Genomic DNA, 19,798 nt, shown 5'->3' with positions numbered 1-19,798 from the left:
TAGGTCTTATGAGGAAAGGTTAAGGGAGCTGGGGCTTTTCTCTTTAGAGCGGAAGAGGATGAGAGGCGACTTAGAGGTTGATAAGGTGATGAGGGGGATAGGTAGAGTGGATGGGCAGAGACTATTTCCTCGGGTGGATGTAGCTGTTATTAGGGGGCATAACTATAAGGTTCATGGTGGGAGATATAGGAGGGATGTCCGAGGTAGATTCCTCACTCAGAGTGGTTGGGGTGTGGAATGCACTGCCTTTATGATAGTGGAGTTGGACACGTTAAGAACTTTCAAGCGGTTATTGGATAGGCACATGGAGCACACCAGAATTATAGGGAGTGGGATAGCTTGATCTTGGATTTGGACATAGCTCAGCACAACATTGAGGGCTGAAGGCCTGTACTGTGCTGTACTGTTCTATGTTTCTTTATAAGTTTGGATACCAAGAGAATCAAGGGATATTAGATATATCAACTAGTGAATGGTGGAAAATGCTTGAAGGGCCAAAAGGACAAGCTTCTAATTGTTTTGTTATAATAGCCAAAACACCATGATAACACAGATGAGAGAAAAAACTTGAGACACAGATTGTGATCCTAGCATTAAATCGCAGCACAGACCAGACCTCGGGGCATTTCAGTAAATGGATTATCATGCAAAAAACTCTGCAACTCATACCAATCTTAATGTTATCTGCCTAATGTTAGTTTCTGTCTGATAGCACAGTATACATATCTACACTACGAGCACTGCTGAAGTCAAGAAGGTGACCTTCTCAAGGACAAATGAATGGGCAATAAGTGCTAACCTTACCAGTCATACTCTCATCTTCAGTTCAAACAAAGAAGTAATCTGACTTGATAATATTAAAGCACCTACAGTTTCAAACTCACCAAATTTACAATATGGTTCAATTTTGATTTTAAAAACTGAATTCCGAAGAGAATTCAATATTACATTTTAGAGTCCTGAGAGAGCTTGGACCAATGTACCCAAAGATATTTTGATAAATAGATAGCACCACTTTTTTTTAGTAATTTGCTGGATGTGGGCATCCTTTGCTAAACCAGTGTTTCTTGTCCATTCCTAGTTGCCCTTGAAAAGGTTGTGGTGAACTATCTTCTTGAACTGCTGCAGTCACTGATGTGTAGGTTCATCTTATTGTTGTTAGGGAGGGAATTCCAGAATTTTGACCAGCAACAGTGAAGGAATGGAGATATATTGCCAAGTCAGGATGGCAAGTACCCTTTCCACTATCAAACTTCATTACCAAATAAGTGCAAGGACCACAAATTTTCACAACTTTTCCTGGTGGCCACTTCAATCAATTATGAAGATGATTGTTCACAATTACATTGTGTTTAACTTTAGATTTCTCTGTCTCACTCTACCACTATCATGGCTCTCTTTCTGCCTGGATCGTTTGCTTATTTATTCATGGGAATGTGGTAATTACTGGCTAGGGCAGCATTTTTGTCAATTCCTAATTATCCCTGAGTAGATGGTAGCATTTGTGAGCCATTGCAGTTTACATGTATAGGTGTACCAACCATGCTATTAGGGAGGGAATTCCAGGATTTTGACCTAGCGACAGTGAAAGAATGGCGATATATTTCCAAGTCAGGATGATGAGTGGCATGGAGGGAACTTCCAAATGGCAGTGTTACCATGCATCTGATACTCTTGTTCTTCCAGTTCATGGGTTTGGAGGTTGCTTGCTTTTGTGAATTTCTGCAGTACTGATGGTACACACTGCTATCACTGTGTGGAGAAAATGAGTGTTTGTGGAAGGGATGCTAATGAAGTGGGCTGCTTTGTTCTGGATGGTGTCAAGCTTGAATGTTGTTGGAGCTACACTTTTTCAGGGATATGGAGAATATTTCATCATGCTCCTGACCTGTGCCTTGTACAAGCCTGATGTTGGACAGGCTCTGGAGAGGCAGGGATGAGGATTCCAAGTGTCTGGCCTGTCCTATAGCCATGACGTGGAGATGCCAGTGTTTGACTGAGGTAAACACAGTAAAAAGTCTTACAACACAAGGTTAAAGTCCAACAGGTTTATTTGGTAGCAAACACTACTAGCTTTCGGAGCGCTGCTCCTTTGGCAAGTAAGTGGGAGTTCTGTTCATAAACAGGGCATGTAAAAGACACAAACTCAATTTACAGAATACTGATTGGAATGTGAATCTTTACAGCTAATCAAGTCTTAAAGGTACAGACTATGTGAGTAGAGAGAGCACTAAGCACATGTTAAAGAGATGTGTATTGTCTCCAGACAGGACAGTTAATGAGATTCTGCAAGTCCAGGCAAGTTCGTGGAGGTTATAGATAGTGTGACATGAACTCAAGATCCCGGTTGAGGCTGTCCTGATGTATGCGGAATTTGGCAATCAGTCTCTGCTCAGTGACTCTGCGCTGTCTTGTGTCGTGAAGGCTGCCTTGCCTGGGCTTGCCACGAACTTGCCTAGACTTGCAAAATCTCACTAACTTTCCTGTCTGGAGACAATACACACCTCTTTAACCTGTGCTTAATGCTGTGCTTAACCTGTGCTCTCTCCACTCACATTGTCTGTACCTTTAAGACTCGATTAGCTGTAAAGATTTACATTCCAATCAGTATTCTGTAAATTGAGTTTGTGTCCTGTTATGAGTTATGCCCTGTTTGTGAACAGAACTCCCACTTACCTGACAAAGGAGTAGCACTCCAAAAGCTAGTGGCGTTTGCTACAATGCTGAAAAGAAGCGGGTTGATGGGTTTTTGATAAGAGAGGGGATTAAGGGTTATGGGGAGAGGGCGGGAAAGTGGAACTGAGCCACGACAGATCAGCCATGATCTTATTGAATGGCGGGGCAGGCTCGAAGGGCCAGATGGCCTACTCCTGCTCCTATTTCTTATGTTCTTATGTTCTTATGATACTTTACAGATTTAGCCCTTTTTCATTTGCTGGGATGGAAAAACCTGACTGCTGGGTTTCATTTAAATATCTGAATAGCCACTACCCACTTCTTTTAAACTGAATGGACATCTGACCTTGAAAGTGGTTAGTTCCAAGCGAAGTTGGTTCCTGTCTGGTTCTTAAAATTTGCCTCACCCAAATGTTTTTCTGCTAATTAAGACAGCCCAATGGTTCTCTCCAAAAGCCCTACATTTTAATTCCAAACTTCTGGAAATGATGATGTAATTCCAAGTGAGGATGGTCTACGATTTGGATGCGAACTTACAGGTGGTGGCATCGCAAGGTGTCTGTTTCCTTTGTCCTTCTATTCCGTAGAGGTCACAGGTTTGAAAGGTGTTGTTGCAGGAGTCTTGGCGAGTTGTTGTAGTGCATTATGTATACGGTGCACACTGCTGTCACTATTTATTGACGATGGGGGAAGTCAATGTTTAAGGTGATGAATGGAGTGCTAGTCAAGCAGGCTGCTAAATTAATTGTAACTCATGCACAACCATAAATTAGTATGCAAACAATAAACACTATTAATAAATGATTCAAACAACTTACACCAAACTTGACTAAGATTCAAAACTCCTATGTGGAAACAAAGCAATTTGCTTGATTCAATCGCCAGAAACCAGCTGCCATGGCTATTCTGGGAAAGGCGAGGGTGGGAATGTTACAGCCGCTCATGCTAGCAGGATTTTTCCACCTGCTGTAACAAACTGAGATTTGGCTGGGCACCAAATTCTCCAATTTTGCTGCAGTGGGAGTGTGATGTAAACAGCCGGTAAAACTGTGCCCAAGTTGTTTACAGCTTGCCCAGAATTGCAGACGTAACTGTGATCCTTTGAAATCCAGTGAAATGCAAGAGTTATGTGCAATAGATATGAAATTTAATTTAGCCTTTAGTCATCGTAAACCAGGATCTGGTATGCACAAAACTTATCTGACCAAAGGAATCCTGTATTTTCAGTTGAATTGCTCAATTAAATGCTCCATACAAATTTGTTGCCAGCTATAAGAAGCAGCAAAACCATGGCAACAGTTTCAACAAACTGAAACATGGGTTCAAAAAGAAGGCATTCACTCAAAAACCATCCTCAATAAAAGCCTGTAATACTTGTGCCAACAGTGGTGGAATTTTTCCACCATTTTTTGTTGGGTTAAAGACTTCTATAAATCAACAATCTCTGCTGCTAATTCAGATTGTGAAACTGTTCAAAAATACTTTGTGACTGCCAAAAACAAAGGCCTCTTTTCCCAGTTTACTCAAGAGCTCTTTGTCCATCTCACTGTATTTTTTCTATCAATCATCACATTCACTCTGAGAAATACATACAATTTGTTTGCCAAATCTCTGCTGGTCTATAAACTCTGGACACAGGAGCTGGACTTTGTCATATCTCTTGCGCAAATTTTCTTCACTAAACAACAGACATTTGCCAGTAGGTTGGCTAACACTGAAAAGGGCACATTCAGTGAAAAAAAACTGCACAAAGGCTGTAGCTGTAGAATAGGCTTGTCCAACCTACAGCCTGTAGGCTAAAGCTGTGTGCATGTGCAGTGGGGACGATTTTCAGCCCGCCTTCACAGTCAGAGAGAATGGCAATACGGGCTGAAAATCTGGAGAGAATCAGCCTCACCCACGTCGGCAAGATTTATAAAAGGTTCACCTACATGTGAACTGTCATGGGGATCTCTCTGGGGGTGTAACAGTTAAATATAGGCCCTGGGACAGAGGTACATGCCCAGGCACTGCCCTGACACATGCTGGCACTGCTAGGTTGGCAAAGGGGTCATAAATGGGTGGACCCAAGTCAGAGCCTCATGGCTGAGGGGAGGGCACGTACATGTAGTTTTAGGGAAGGGAGAGCGCATGTACTGAAGAGGGAGGTAAGTGATGATTGAGGGAGTGGGGGAGCCCTGATACCTCCATGGTGGGGTGGGGGGAGGTTATTTTCGGCTCTGACCTGGGTGCCCTTTAAAAAAAATCTCTCTGGAGCCAGGCTTTGCCAGTGTGTTTAGGCCCTACCTCTCAAAATGACAATGTGAAACACACCCCCCTCCACTCCCACTCCCCTACTGCCCTGCTATTTTTGACAAAGTGCTATCACATCGCGAGAGAAAACCTGCTTGTTTCTCTGGAGCAAAACACACTGGTTTTCTGTCAGATCCTGACATTGTCTATTTTTTGGTAAGATACCATCCAATAGCTGAAGTGAGCTAGGCACACACACATACACAGTCTCTCCCACACTAAAGGTCATTTTGATTAAACACATTTTTTTCAACCCATTAATTTATTGCTTAGACTTTGCTTTATTTCATTTTAATGTTGCGCCAAACCTTATCTTTCCATAATTAGCTCATCAGTTCCAGCCCAGGCGAAAAGGTTAGACGAGCCTGCTGTGGGATAACTAGGATAACTGTTTCAAAAAGGATGAATGTTAAATCTGTTACACAACTCTTTTCGCCTCTCAATTGAGAACGAGCGCTTTGGTTGCTGCCCTCAATTTGTCAGTACTTACCAAGATTGTATCTCTGAATTTTGCTGATGTATCCATAAAGTGGACAGCACCAAAAGATGACCAACATCACAAAACTGCCATCTTTCAATTGTACAATATGTGCGGAATGGCCTACAACGACGTACTGTTGCTTAGCTTTGGAGTTAACTGTATCCATGATTGATTCTGAATATGAAACACCCAGAGCTCATCTGTGACATTCACAGTCAAATTGATTTGGCCTCCATACATATAGATTTTATCCTAAAAAAAATTGGAGAAAATAAACAAATGAAGATCAGCATTGGTTGCACTATTGAAAATAAAGATGGAACATCCTAATTGGAAAGTTTTAACATGATTGGAATACGTAAGATAAAATTAGTTTCGATCATGTGATATTGTGAACTGAAAGTTGTAGAAATCCTGCGCACATGGCTTGGATTGCATCCTGCATATGAGGTAACCAAAAACAAGGTAACATGTAAAGTATTGGGGTCTCTGGTAACTTTCTGGGTTTTTAAGTGGGCAGATTTGGTGGGAATTGGAACTCACTGCCTGAAACAGCAGTAGAGGCGGGAATTCTCACATTAACAAAGCATTCAGATGAGCACTTAAAACACCATAGCATACTAAGCTATGGACCAAATGCTGGAAAATGGGGTTGATGTATGATGGCTGGCACAGACATGATGGGCTGAAGGGCCACTGTTTGTTCTGCATGATTCTATGACTCCTTCTGAGGGAATCCATCTATATAACAAGTCATGGTTAACTCTACATAACCAAGATGACTGCTTTATTTGTAGGATCACGACACACAGAGTAGAATCATAGAATCTCTACAGTGAAAGAAGGAGCCATTCGGCCCATCGAGTCTGCATCAACCAGAATCCCATCCAGGCTCTATTCCTGTAACCCCACAATTACCTTGCTAACCTCTGACACTAGGGTCAATTTAGTTTGGCCAATCAACCTAACCCACACATCTTTGGACTGGTTAATGCTCAGGAGGCAAGAAACTGTTTTTCTTCCTTTCAGTTACAAGATGACAAGAAATCTGAATGGGTGCTATTCGGATTGGCGGATGGTGACTAGTGGAGTGCCTCAGGGGTCGGTGCTGGGGCCTCAGCTATTTACCATTTATATAGATGATCTGGAGGAGGGAACCGAGTGTAGGGTGTCGAAATTTGCTGATGACACCAAGATTGGTGGAACGGCAAATTGTGCGGAGGGTGTGGAGAGTCTGCAGAAGGATCTAGATAGGCTGGGCGAATGGGCCAGGAAATGGCAAATGGAAATTAATGTTGGCAAGTGTGAGGTGGTCCACTTTGGTAGGAATAATGGTAGGAAGGATTATTACTTACGTGGAGAAAAACTGCAGCAGGCGACGGTGCAGAGGGACCTCGGGGTCCTTGTGCATGAGTCGCAAAAACCCAGCTTGCAGGTGCAGCAGGTGGTCAGGAAGGCGAATGGGATGCTGGCCTTCATAGCGAGGGGCATTGAATATAAAAGTAGGGAGGTCTTGCTGCGGCTGTATAGGGCATTGGTGAGGCCGCAGCTGGAGTACTGTGTGCAGTTTTGGGCACCGTACTTACGCAAGGATATTTTGGCCTTGGAGGGAGTGCAGAGGAGGTTTACTAGGCTGATGCCGGAGTTGAGGGGGTTGAGCTATGAGGAGAGGCTGAATAAATTGGGCTTGTACTCGTTGGAGTTTAGAAGAATGAGGGGAGATCTCATTGAGACATATAAGATGATGAATGGGATGGATAGGATAGAGGTGGAGAGACTCTTCCCGCTCAGAAAGGATAGTAGGACTAGGGGGCACAGCCTCAAGATAAAGGGGGGGCGGTTTAGAACGGAGTTGAGGAGGAACTTCTTCACTCAAAGGGTGGTGAATCTCTGGAATTCTCTGCCCGTTGAAGTGGTGGAGGCTACCTCGCTAAATATTTTTAAGACGCGGGTTGATGGGTTTTTGATGAGAGAGGGGATTAAGGGTTATGGGGAGAGGGCGGGAATGTGGAACTGAGCCACGACAGATCAGCCATGATCATATTGAATGGCGGGGCAGGCTCGAAGGGCTAGGTGGCCTACTCCTGCTCCTATTTCTTATGTTCTTATGTTCTTAAGTTCTAATCAAGATCACATGCGGTAAATTCTGCTGGATGCACGTCTGATTCACTGCTATGGGGTGGAGGGGAACGGACTTGTAGTAGGTGAACTGGGACATCCCAGAGAGGAAGGGGGGTGGGGGGAGGCAGGACATTTGCATTTCCCCCACAGTCAGGCAGGACAGCATGCATTAACAGGTGCAAACTGCACAGGTAACAGGACAAATAAAACTTGGTGAATATTGCAAGCTCCTTTGTTCTCAAGCACCAATGTTGCTAAATGCAAACATCTCACCTTATGTAAAGCCACCAAATGCCCATATCTCCCAACAACCAGATTCACAGATTCCTTCAATGGAAATCATTTCAGATCTCTCAGGTCATATCTGTGGGCAAGAAATACAAAATTTTGACAGCCATTCCTATTGCTAACCAGCCTGAAAATAAAGTTAAAAAAATCTGGTACTGTGGAAAAATATACATAAAGTAATTATGAGTTACTGCCAGTTTTGTAATGTAAATAAGCATCATCATTCATCCAAAATTACAGGCATACATGATCATTCTCGATGGTTGATGAAATGCAAAACGAAGCAAAATCATTCAATGAAGTCACTATTATAGTTCTACAATTAACTCATGCAGAGACTATGCAGATACAGGAGGAGGCATTTGCTCACAGAATTTCTCTCCAGAATCTTGCAACATATTAACCAACATAGGCCAAGTACTTCTGTTTGTTTCAGGAGTTGAACTGACATAAGAATAAAACTTAAAGCAGAGGAATTTTTCATGCAGATGAATCAGAGATTTCCCAATGTAACAAATACAGTATTTTATATAAAAGCTAGTGTTCTTGTATAAAATAGGGGCTGGAAATGCGAGAAGGGACATGTGCCACACGATCTCATAGAATCCCTATAGCACAGAAAGAGGCCATTCGGCCCATTGAGTCTGCATCGAACCCAATCCCACCCAAGCTCTATCTACCTTATGCATTTACCCCACCTGGTCCCTCTTACACTAAAGGGCAATTTATCGTAGCCGATTCACCTAACTTGCAGATCTTTGGAGTGGGGAGGAAAGGGGGGCACCCGGAGGAAACCCACGCAGACACGAAGAGAACGAGTTGATTGTCACTATTTTCTATGATTCCACTTAATGGGCCCAATTCTACCAATCGGAGCCTAAGGGCTCCGTAGCCTAACCTGCAGATCTTTGGAGTGTGGAGGAAATTCTCTCTTCCACTTTCTTCCATCAGGAAAAAGATACAAAACTTTGAGGTCAAGTACCAACTGACTCAAGAACAGTTTCTGCTGCGATCAGACTTTTGGACCTACTTCGCATGAAGTTGATTTTTCTCTAGCTATGACTGTGATACTACTTTCTACACTCTCTCCTTTCCTTCTATGAATGGTATGCTTTGCCTACATAGCGCGCAAGAAACAATACTTTTCACTGCATGCTGATACATATGACAATACTAAACCAAATCAAAATGTGATGGGCAGAATTCAATGTTCAAATGCTCAATGATTTAGCTGAAATGACAATAATCAGAAGGCACAGATTTAAGGTATTTGACTAAAGAATCAGAAGGTACATGAGGAAAAATATTTGTTGGCAATAAGTGGTTGTGAGGGCACTCACTGATGAAGTGCTGGATACAAGTTTAATAGTAGACTTCAAAAGGAATTAGATAAATAATTAAAAGGGAAGAAAATTCTGGGGATTTGGAGAAAGAGTCTTGGATTGGTCTAATGGGAATGCTGTTCAAAAAAGTAAATACAGATTCCATCAGCCAAATGGCACTTTCTGTGCAGTATATTCTATGATTCCAAGTTGTTGCAGCTGCTAACTTTATCCCAAAACCTTCAGTAGTACAGGAAAGAAAACTGAGGTGAGGATTGGAGTGGGGGTGGTCAGAGTGGGAAGCAGAACAGAGCAGTTAAATTTGCTTTTCTTTTGGCAGTATGTCCAAAGAAACTTACCTTGTCAGTCATCATTGCATAGGCCTACTTTGGTATCATTCAGGTCACATTTGCTATGATCTGGATATCCACAATTGTCTCTGCAGGAAGGGACATCACATGATTCTCCTTTCCAGTTTTTACTACACACACAGTACACAGTGCTGTTGTCAGTACCTTCCTGGCACTCTCCGTGGCCTGAACAGTTGTTTGGGCAGGAGTTGATGCTGTTTGAAAGCAAAATAAGGAAAAATTAAGCTAAACCTGACAAACAAAAGACAACTCATCAATATTGAAGCTATGAACTTTTCAATTATTGGTCATCCTGAAATATCTCCAAAATCTGAGTATTATTTCCAGAAGAGTCAATTTTCCCAATGGGCATGATGACCATTTACCACTCTACAAAGATACTGCACCATACAGAGTAAGAAAACCACAGGTATTACCCCTGGTAATACTGCAATAGAACATAGAACATAGAACATTACAGCGCAGAACAGGCCCTTCGGCCCACGATGTTGCGCCGACCAGTTAAAAAAAAAACAACAATGACCCACTAACCTAAACCAATCCCTTTTCGTCCATAAACCTGTCCACAGACCTCTTAAACGCCCCCAAACTAGGCGCATTTACAACTGCAGCAGGCAGGGCATTCCAATCCCTCACCACCCTCTGGGTAAAGAAGGGGTTCTGAAAGTTGGCTATTTCTCCAAGCAAAGCCTGATGCAAGACGTGGAGTAGCAATAAGACAATTTTTGCTTTCAATGTTGCCTAAAACACAAGAATCAAAGCTGGCTGACACGTTTAATATAAAGCAGCATGACTAATGAATTACTTTAATATGTAGTGTTGGGTGCTGCATTACAGAAAAGAAGTGAAAGCTATAAAAAGCACACACCATAATTTGCTTGGATGACATTACTGAGAAACGATTATCGATTGTGAAGATAATAGGACTACTTCCACTTAAGTAGACAAGATCAAGAGATTAATAGATGTTTCTAAAATTGTAAAAGCTTTGATCTTTGGATCAGGAAATCAATAAAAAGGTGTCAAGTTAAAACTACAAGCATAAGAAAAAGGGAAAAGGGCAATCAACCTCTTGAGATAAATCAATTATATCATGGCTTATTGTATCTCAAAATTGTACCTTAAATAATGAAGGGGAAGTTTTCAGTAATTTGTTTTCACAGGTAGATTGCTGCATCTTTTAAGGGAAGACCAGATAAATACAAGGGTGCAAGAAGACATCAGGGGAATCACTCCAAAGAGTTTCACAATGCATTAGACTAAATGGACTTCGTTAATACATTAATGAATACCAATGATTCTAAGGCCCCTGTTGATGTTTGTTTTTTTTATTCAATTCGATTTATTATTGTCACATGCATTGGTATATGGTGAAAAGCATTGTTTCTTGCATGCTATACAGACAAAATATACCGTTCATAAAGAAGGAAACGAGAAAGTACAGAATGTAGTGTTACAATCATTGCTAGGATGTAGAGAAAGATCAACTTAATTTATGATAGGTCCATACAAATTTGAATGAGATTTGACTGACAACATCAGCACATGACACATATGAATCAGGTTAGCGTGGAGACGAACACATCATCATCTACCAAGCTAGTAGTCAACCTAACCTCTGCTTGCCAACTTCCTCACTCATGAGCAAAGATGTTTGAAGGAGATATCCAAGGGCGGCTGTTACATATATTGGATGGAATAATGTTGAGTAATAACTCTGATGTCACAAATTCCATTAGCAGACAAAATATCTAAATTTCAGTTGTCAATAATATGCAATTACAGTCTAAGGAGAAAAAAAGTCAAGCAATAGTTCCAGAGGCTATTGCCAAGTCATCTGACACATGATGAGAAAAATCAATCATTTTCTAAATGTTCTTGCGGGCAGACAGCCAATCTTCATCAGTCAACTGCAATCCAGAAGATAACTATATCCACTTTCAGAGACGAATGGCATTGCAGATATTTATAAACCTTGGCCTAATAATGCATCATTGTGCAAAGGGGGCTAAGGGTGTCAGTAACATATATGTTAAATCTCCTGTCACATTCCATATTACAGAACAGCCCTGTAAGGGATTATGTGCAAAAGTAGGAACAGAGCTAAAAATGGTCCTGCACAGACACACCAGGAACAGACAGTGCATGACAGTCTGACTTGTTATTTTCATGGATGGGCAGAAAAGCAATTAACGATTTCTATAACTAAATCTCATAAATCATCTCTGAATACTAAAAGACAGCTGAAACGAGGGAATAGTACACGCTGGTAGCAGGCTAATTCATCACTGAAAACCTTCAAAAAGTTCCCCAAAATTCAATAACAGGAAGGCCAAAGGGAGGCACAGGTGGTGTTGGGGGGGGGGGGGGGGGGGGGGGGGGGGCAGGGGGGCAACATTACCATCGTGTCCACTGGCTGATTGGCAGGGTCAGCTGATAAGATCGCGCAAGAGCCAAGAAATCAGGTTCACGCTCGATTTCTCGTCTCTCGCGATCAAACTAGCACCGGAGTCTGGCGCAAACAGCCTCCCACCCATTTCCGGCATGAGGTTGAATAAATTATTTAAACTAAGTTTAAATAAAATTTAAGTCCAATTAGCAAACCCAGGAATCAATCGTCTGGGCTCACTTCCGTTGTGGCCTCGCAGGGGGACGTTCTCTCTGGTGAGAATCACGGTTAGTTCTCAGCAACGAGGATTAGATGTGAAGGCCTTTTTGGTAGAATCAGAGGCCACTGAAGGCCCTCCCCAGGAGATCGGGGACAAGGGTGGTGGGCACTACCTGCCTGGCACCCTGGTGCTGCCCACCAGACATCACGCAGTGCTAAGGGGACAGGGCCAGACAGATGGGGGTGGGGGGGAAGCGGGGGTCTTCGGCCCCACTTGTCCATGCCGCCCTTTTTTTTTAAAACACCTAAGCTAATCCCAATTGCCTGCAATTGGCCCATATTCCTCTATGCACATCGTATCCATGTAACTATCTAAATGCTTTTTAAAAGATAAAATTATACCGCCTTTACTACTACCTCTGGCAGCTTGTTCCAGACACTTACCACCCTCTGCGTGAAAAAACTGCACCCTGGACACTTTCGTATCTCTCCCCTCTCACTTTGAACCTATGCCCTCTAGTCTTAGATTTCCCTGTCTTTGGGAAAAGATATTGACTATCTAGCTGATCTGTGCCCCTCATTATTTTATAGACATCTAAAAGATCACCCCTCAGCTTTCTATGTCCCAGAGAAAAAAGTCCCAGTCTATCCAACCTCTCCATATAACTCAATCCATCAAGTCCCAGTAGCATCCCAGTAAATCTTTTCTAATCTTCTAGTTTAGTGATACTCTTTCTATAATAAGGTGACCAGAATTGCACACAGTATTCCAAGTGTGGCCTTACCAATGTCTTGTACAACTCCAACAAGACATCCCAACTCCTGTATTCGATGTTCTGACCGATGAAACCAGGCATGCCGAATGCCTCCTTCACTACTCTGTCCACCTGTGACTCCACTTTCAAGGAGCTATGAACATGAACCCCTAGTTCTCTTTGTTCTGTAACTCTCCCCAGCGCTCTACCATTAACTGAGTAAGTCCTGCCCTGGTTCAATCTACCAAAATGCATCACCTCGCATTTGTCTAAATTAAACTCCATTTGCTATTCTTCAGCCCACTGGCCCAATTGATCAAGATCCCGTTCAATTGGAGATAACTTGCTTCACTGTCCAGGATGCCACTTATCTTGGTGGCATCTGCAAACTTACTAACCATGTCTCCTATAGTGGTGGTGAGAGTGAATGTTTGTAGAAGGTGTACCAATTAAGTAGGTTGATTTGTCCTGAATGGTGTTGAACTCTTGAATGTTACTGGAGTTGCATCACCCTGGCAAACTGAGTTTTCCAATTTTAGAAGGAGCAGAGGCATAATCTCGAGTAAGGGATTACCCATTTAAGACAGAGATGAGGAGGATTTCTTCTCTCAGAGGGTAGTAAATCTATGGAATTCTTTACCTCTGAGGGCTGTAGAGGCTGGGTCATTAAATATGTTTAAGGCTGACATAGTCATATTGTCAATCAGTAATGGAATCAAAAGTTATGAGGATAGAACATAGAACATAGAACATAGAACATAGAACATTACAGCGCGGAACAGGCCCTTCGGCCCACAATGTTGCGCCGACCAGTCTTATTTTTAAAAAAAAACATTGACCCACTAATCTAAACCAATCCCTTTTCGTCCATAAACCTATCCACCAATCTCTTAAACGCCCCCAAACTGGGCGCATTTACAACTGCAGCAGGCAGGGCATTCCAGTCCCTCACCACCCTCTGGGTAAAGAACCTGCCCCTGACATCCGTCCTATAACTACCCCCCCTTAATTTAAAGCCATGCCCCCTCATGCTAGATTTCTCCATCCGAGGAAACAGGCTATCACCATCCACCCTATCTAAACCTCTAATCATCTTATATGTCTCTATAAGATCCCCTCTTAGCCGCCTTCTTTCCAGTGAAAACAACCCCAAATCCCTCAGTCTCTCCTCATAGGACCTCCCCTGCATACCAGGCAACATCCTGGTAAACCTCCTCTGCACCCTCTCCAAAGCCTCCACATCCTTCCTGTAATGTGGGGACCAGAACTGCACACAGTACTCCAAGTGCGGCCGCACCAGAGTTGTGTACAGTTGCAACATGACGCTGCGACTCCTAAATTCAATCCCCCTACCAATAAACGCCAAGACACCGTACGCCTTCTTAACAACCTTATCTACTTGATTCCCAACTTTCAGGGATCTATGTACACACACACCTAGATCCCTCTGCTCCTCCACACTATTCAAAGTCCTCCCGTTAGCCCTATACTCAACACATCTGTTATTCCTACCGAAATGGATTACCTCACACTTCTCCGCATTAAACTCCATCCGCCACCTCGCGGCCCAGCTCTGCAACCTGTCCAAGTCACCCTGCAAACTTCGACACCCTTCCTCACAATCTACCACACCTCCGACTTTGGTGTCATCAGCAAACTTACTAATCCACCCAACTATACCCTCATCCAGATCATTAATAAAGATTACGAACAGCAGTGGCCCCAAAACAGATCCCTGAGGCACACCACTCGTAACCGAACTCCATGATGAATAATTACCATCAACCACCACCCTCTGTCTCCTATCTGCTAACCAATTCCTGATCCAAGTACCTAAATTACCACCAATCCCATACATCTGCATTTTCTGCAGAAGCATACCATGGTGAACCTTATCAAACGCCTTACTAAAATCCATATATACCACATCTACTGCCTTACCCCTATCCACCTCTTTGGTCACCTTCTCAAAGAACTCAATAAGGTTAGTAAGGCACGACCTTCCCGCTACAAAACCATGCTGACTATCTCTAATCAATTCATTACTCTCCAAATAACTATAAATCCTATCCCTAATAATTCTTTCTAAAACCTTGCCCACTACAGAAGTAAGACTCACTGGTCTATAATTCCCAGGGAAGTCTCTGCTCCCCTTCTTAAACAATGGGACAACATTCGCTGTCCTCCAATCTTCCGGTACTATACCAGAGACCAACGACGACCTGAAGATCAGAGCCAGTGGCTCTGCAATCACCTCTCTTGCCTCCCATAGAACCCTAGGGTAAATCCCGTCTGGACCAGGGGACTTATCTATTTTCAACCCATCGAGAATATCCAACACATCCTCTGTATCAACTACAATACTTTCTATTTTACACCCCTTCACCCCAGTGACCTCCTCAGCTACATTCATATCGTCCTGCGTGAACACCGAAGAGAAATAATGGTTCAATGCCTCTCCAATCTCTTCCGGTTCCACACACAACTTCCCCCTACTGTCTGTAACTGGCCCTAATCTTGCCCTGACCAACCTTCTATTCTTGACATACCTATAGAACGCCTTAGGATTCTCCTTAATCCTATCAGCCAAAGTCATCTCATGCCCTCTTCTAGCCCTTCTTAACTCCCTCTTCAACTCCCTCCTAGCCAATCTAAAGCTTTCTACTGCACTACCCGAGCCCTCAAGCCTCATCCGAACATAAGCCTCCTTCTTCTTCCTAACCAACAAATCAACTTTTTTTGTGCACCACGGTTCCCTAGCCCTACCAATTCCTCCTTGCCTGACAGGGACATACCTATCACAGACCCACAGTAGCTGCTCCTTGAAAAAACTCCACATTTCAGACGTTCCTAGTCCCTGTAATCTCCTAGTCCAACCAATGCTTCCTAATTCTCTCCTAATGGCCTCATAATTACCCTTCCCCCAGCTAAAACTACTGACCCGAGGTTCATGCCTATCCCTTTCCATCACTAAGGTGAACGTAACCGAATTGTGGTCACTATCACCAAAAAGCACACCAACTTCCAAGTCTAGCACCTGGTCTGGCTCATTTCCCAGCACCAAGTCCAATATAGCCTCACCTCTAGTTGGCCTATCTACATATTGAGTTAAAAAACCTTCCTGCACACTTTGAACAAAAACTGACCCCTCTAACGAGCTAGAGCTATAGCTATTCCAATCAATGTTAGGAAAGTTAAAATCCCCCATAACAATTACCCTATTACTTTCACTCCTAACCAGGATCGTCTCTGCAATCCTTTCCTCAACCTCTCTAGAACTTTTTGGAGGTCTATAAAAGACTCCCAACAGGGTGACCTCTCCTCTCCTATTTCTAATTTCTGCCCATACTACCTCAACAGACAAATCCTCATTAAACTTCCTCTCTGACACTGTGATATAGTCCTTGACCAATAATGCTACTCCACCCCCCCTTCTACCTCCTTCTCTACTCCGACTAAAGCACTTGTACCCCGGCACCTGCAACATCCATTCCTGACCCTGCTCTATCCACGTCTCTGAAATGGCCACAACATCAAAGTCCCAGGTACTGGTCCAGGATAAGGGGGGAAAGTGGAGTTGAGAATCATGACAATAGATTAGTCATGATTTCAATGAATGGAGCAGACTCAATGGGCCAAATGGCCTATTCTGCTCCAGTGTCTAATGGTCTTGTCTTTGGCAGTGCAATTTGCCAGTCAACAACACGGTTAGATTGGTGCCACACTTGAACCTTATTTACTGATCATCAAAGTGTCATCTTTTATTTTTTTCTATTTCCAAAATTCTCTATTTTGAAGTTAATTTAACTCACATTCTAGATTTCCACATTACCCGATACTTACCTGTATGCTATGTTAAATCCAGTCAGAGCATAGGCAGGCATCACTGAAAAAAATGCAGCAAAGCATACCCAGATCTTGACACAACTTCAGGTACAGTCCTATTCCCATTCTTCTCAGGTACAATTAAACCACTGAGGAAGAAAAAGAGAACACAAACAAACTCAGTTGGTGTCTTGGAAACTATAAAGCATTCCCTTTGAATCAGTGCGTGTCATAAAATTTAAACAAATCATGGCATCTTGATATCTCAGAGTTACTGCCAAAAGGGGAACTAAGCCATATGGACAAGTAAGATTACAAATCTGTGCTGATACAGCTGATCTCAGTAAGGACAGCCAAGAGGATATCACAATAACATTAGTGCTCAGGATACAAGACAAGAAAATTAGCCAAGGTTGTTCATTCACGAAAGCGGTCCTTAAATGCACCCCTTCTCCTGTAAATTGAGTTCATGAGCAAACAATAATTGATGAGGGTTGATGGCATCAACACCATGCCCTTATGTGATAACACTAAATATCCAGTCTCCTGTTTAAATACTGACAGATGGGGGCAAGACACCAGATAATGAGTGTTCACAAAACTGGAAAATGCAGACTAAAACTATGTTATGCAGAATCATTAAAAAACAGTCATTTAAAGACAAGTTTAGATGGTGTTAATCATGAGAGGAAATCTATTTCGAGTTTTCTTCCCAGCCAAGAATTAAATTTAGGCTTTACAATTGCCTTCATCTCCAGGTTTTATTCCATATTTTTTGGACATTATGGCCTTAGCTTTAATTGAGCAATGATCTGCATTAATCAAAGCATTTTAAATCCAGTTGAACAAGCTGAGCAACTCTCCTTACCTGAACACGGCTAACAATGGTGCATAAACCAAATCCCCATCATACACAGATAAATGGTTCCAGCTGCACTCTGTGGCAAAGTGAATGAATCGAAGCCTCAGTATTGTGTTTGGCCTAGATTTTAAAAACAAATTCAGGTTAAGACAGTTTTTATTTATAAACAGTTCAAAAGTTCATCTCTTGGCAACCCTAATGACTATGAACATAACAATGCAGCATTGAATCATTTAGCCAAGAGAGATTTTGGTTACCTCTTGGTCTATGTTGATCAATGTCGTTTTCTCCAATCACCCACGCAGGCAAGGGGAGAATGTGCAAACTCCACACAGACAGTGACGCGAGCCAGGAATCGAACCCAGGTCCCTAGAGCTTGAAGCAGCCGTGCTAACCACTGTGCTACATGCCGCCCAAGATGGTTGAGGATTTTACAGATGCACCATAGAAAGCATTCTTTCTCATTGTATCACACCTTAGTATGGCTCCTGCTCTGCCCAAGACTGCAAGGATCTCCAAAAGGTCATGAATGTAGCCCAATCTGTCTTGCAAACCAGCCTCCCATCCATTGACTCTGTCTACACTTCTGACTACCTCGGCAAAGCAGCCAGCATCAATAAGGACCCTATGCACCCGGACATTCTCTCTTCCACCTTCTTCCTTTGGGAAAAACATACAAAAGTCTGAGGTCACACACCAACTGACTCAAGAATAGTTTCTTCCCTGCTGCTGTCAGACTTTTTGAATGGACTTACCTTGCATTAAGTTGATCTTTCTCTATACTCTAGTTATGACTGTAACACTACATTCTGCATTCTCTTCTTTCCTTCTCTATGAATGGTATGTTTTGTCTGTATAGCCCGCAAGAAACAATACTTTTCACTGTATGTCAATTCACGTGACAATAATAAATCAAATCAAATCAAAACCAGCAGGAAGAGTTCAGAAGAATACTGTTTGGGGATGCTGTAGGGTTGGAAGAAGTTAGAGTTTGGGAGGACAGCTATGACAATTGAACTTTGGTATGACTTAAAGTTGGATCCTTCATTTGGCATTTCTGGCTTAAAACACTTTAGACTTGTCTCTCACATCTGTGTAATAAGTCCCATGAGAACAATTCAGGAATATTATCTCATGTAAAACATTAAGGACAGTGATGTCTCCTCTTCCACTGCCTGTTTTTTCGTCACTATTCTCAACTGAATATGGTGGGACTTCAGAGTATAGCTTTGATCCATTGGTATGGGCTGCTGCTGTTGGGTTTGAGGGACACAAAAAGCTGTTTGGTAGCTTCACTAGATTGATTCCTTATTTTACAGTATACCTGTGATACTCCAAACATACCATAGAATGGGAAATGCAACAAGGATTATTTACTACCGATTGGAGGAAGTGCCAGAGCATGAGAAGACATATCTGGACAATTATCTACACTGTCAGGGATATGACCTGTGCTTTAATGTGAACTCAGTCTGCAGCTGCTAATGGCCACAGCACTTCCTGGCACAGGTTCTGGATCATAGGGGAGTCATTGGTGAGCTGCATATAATATCTGATTACTTAAAAACATTTAGAGATTTACTGGGGAGTGATCAGCTACAACTATCAAGCTGCTCTAACATTTCTTCAGCTGTTGCTATGGCATGAGCAGCTATGTCAATCCAAAACCCCACCCTTGAGCTGATGGCAACATTTGACTCAAGGAAAATTGAAGGAAAGACTTTAATACAAAATTTAACATTGTACTTTGAAAGTGGGGGCCTCAAATACTCACTGTCCTTCAATAAGCCAAGTACATTTTCTCTTGTATTTATAGTTCCCAGGTCCAGGTATCCAGATGATCCAGTTAATCAAACAAAATTAGTTATTATATTGAAAAAAATTGAGGTTCTTTAATATTTTGATACTAAACACAATTATCAACTTCTGGGGTCTGTTGCTGCATAAAGAGTTGCGCACAAAGAGGGTGATGGTGGAGGGGAAATATCATCAAGGCAATTCTGCATGGACAATTGATCTCAAGTGGACAAATTATGTTCTCATACTGCTCTTCATTTTAGACCATCTATCTGGTTTTTCTGAAGGATGTTTCTGTCAGGTCAGCACCCCTTTGGGAGCAGGTACGAGGCTGAAACAAATGCATATTTGCCAAGGTTACATTTGATATTTCTTCCAAGTTGCCATTGTGATGATAGTG

At 42.5% G+C, this 19,798-nt stretch overlaps 1 pseudogene; it reads right to left on the bottom strand.

The window, feature by feature from the left end:
• Nucleotides 1–19,798, bottom strand: part of LOC145348615 (attractin-like) — a 67,117-nt pseudogene that overhangs the window by 19,404 nt on the left and 27,915 nt on the right.

Source organism: Carcharhinus amblyrhynchos, chromosome 1, assembly GCF_965287045.1.
Source record: "Carcharhinus amblyrhynchos chromosome 1, sCarAmb.v2.hapA, whole genome shotgun sequence".
Lineage (NCBI taxonomy): Eukaryota > Metazoa > Chordata > Chondrichthyes > Carcharhiniformes > Carcharhinidae > Carcharhinus > Carcharhinus amblyrhynchos.
Note: the sequence above shows the minus strand (reverse complement) of the source record. Positions and strands in the feature narration are given on the sequence as shown.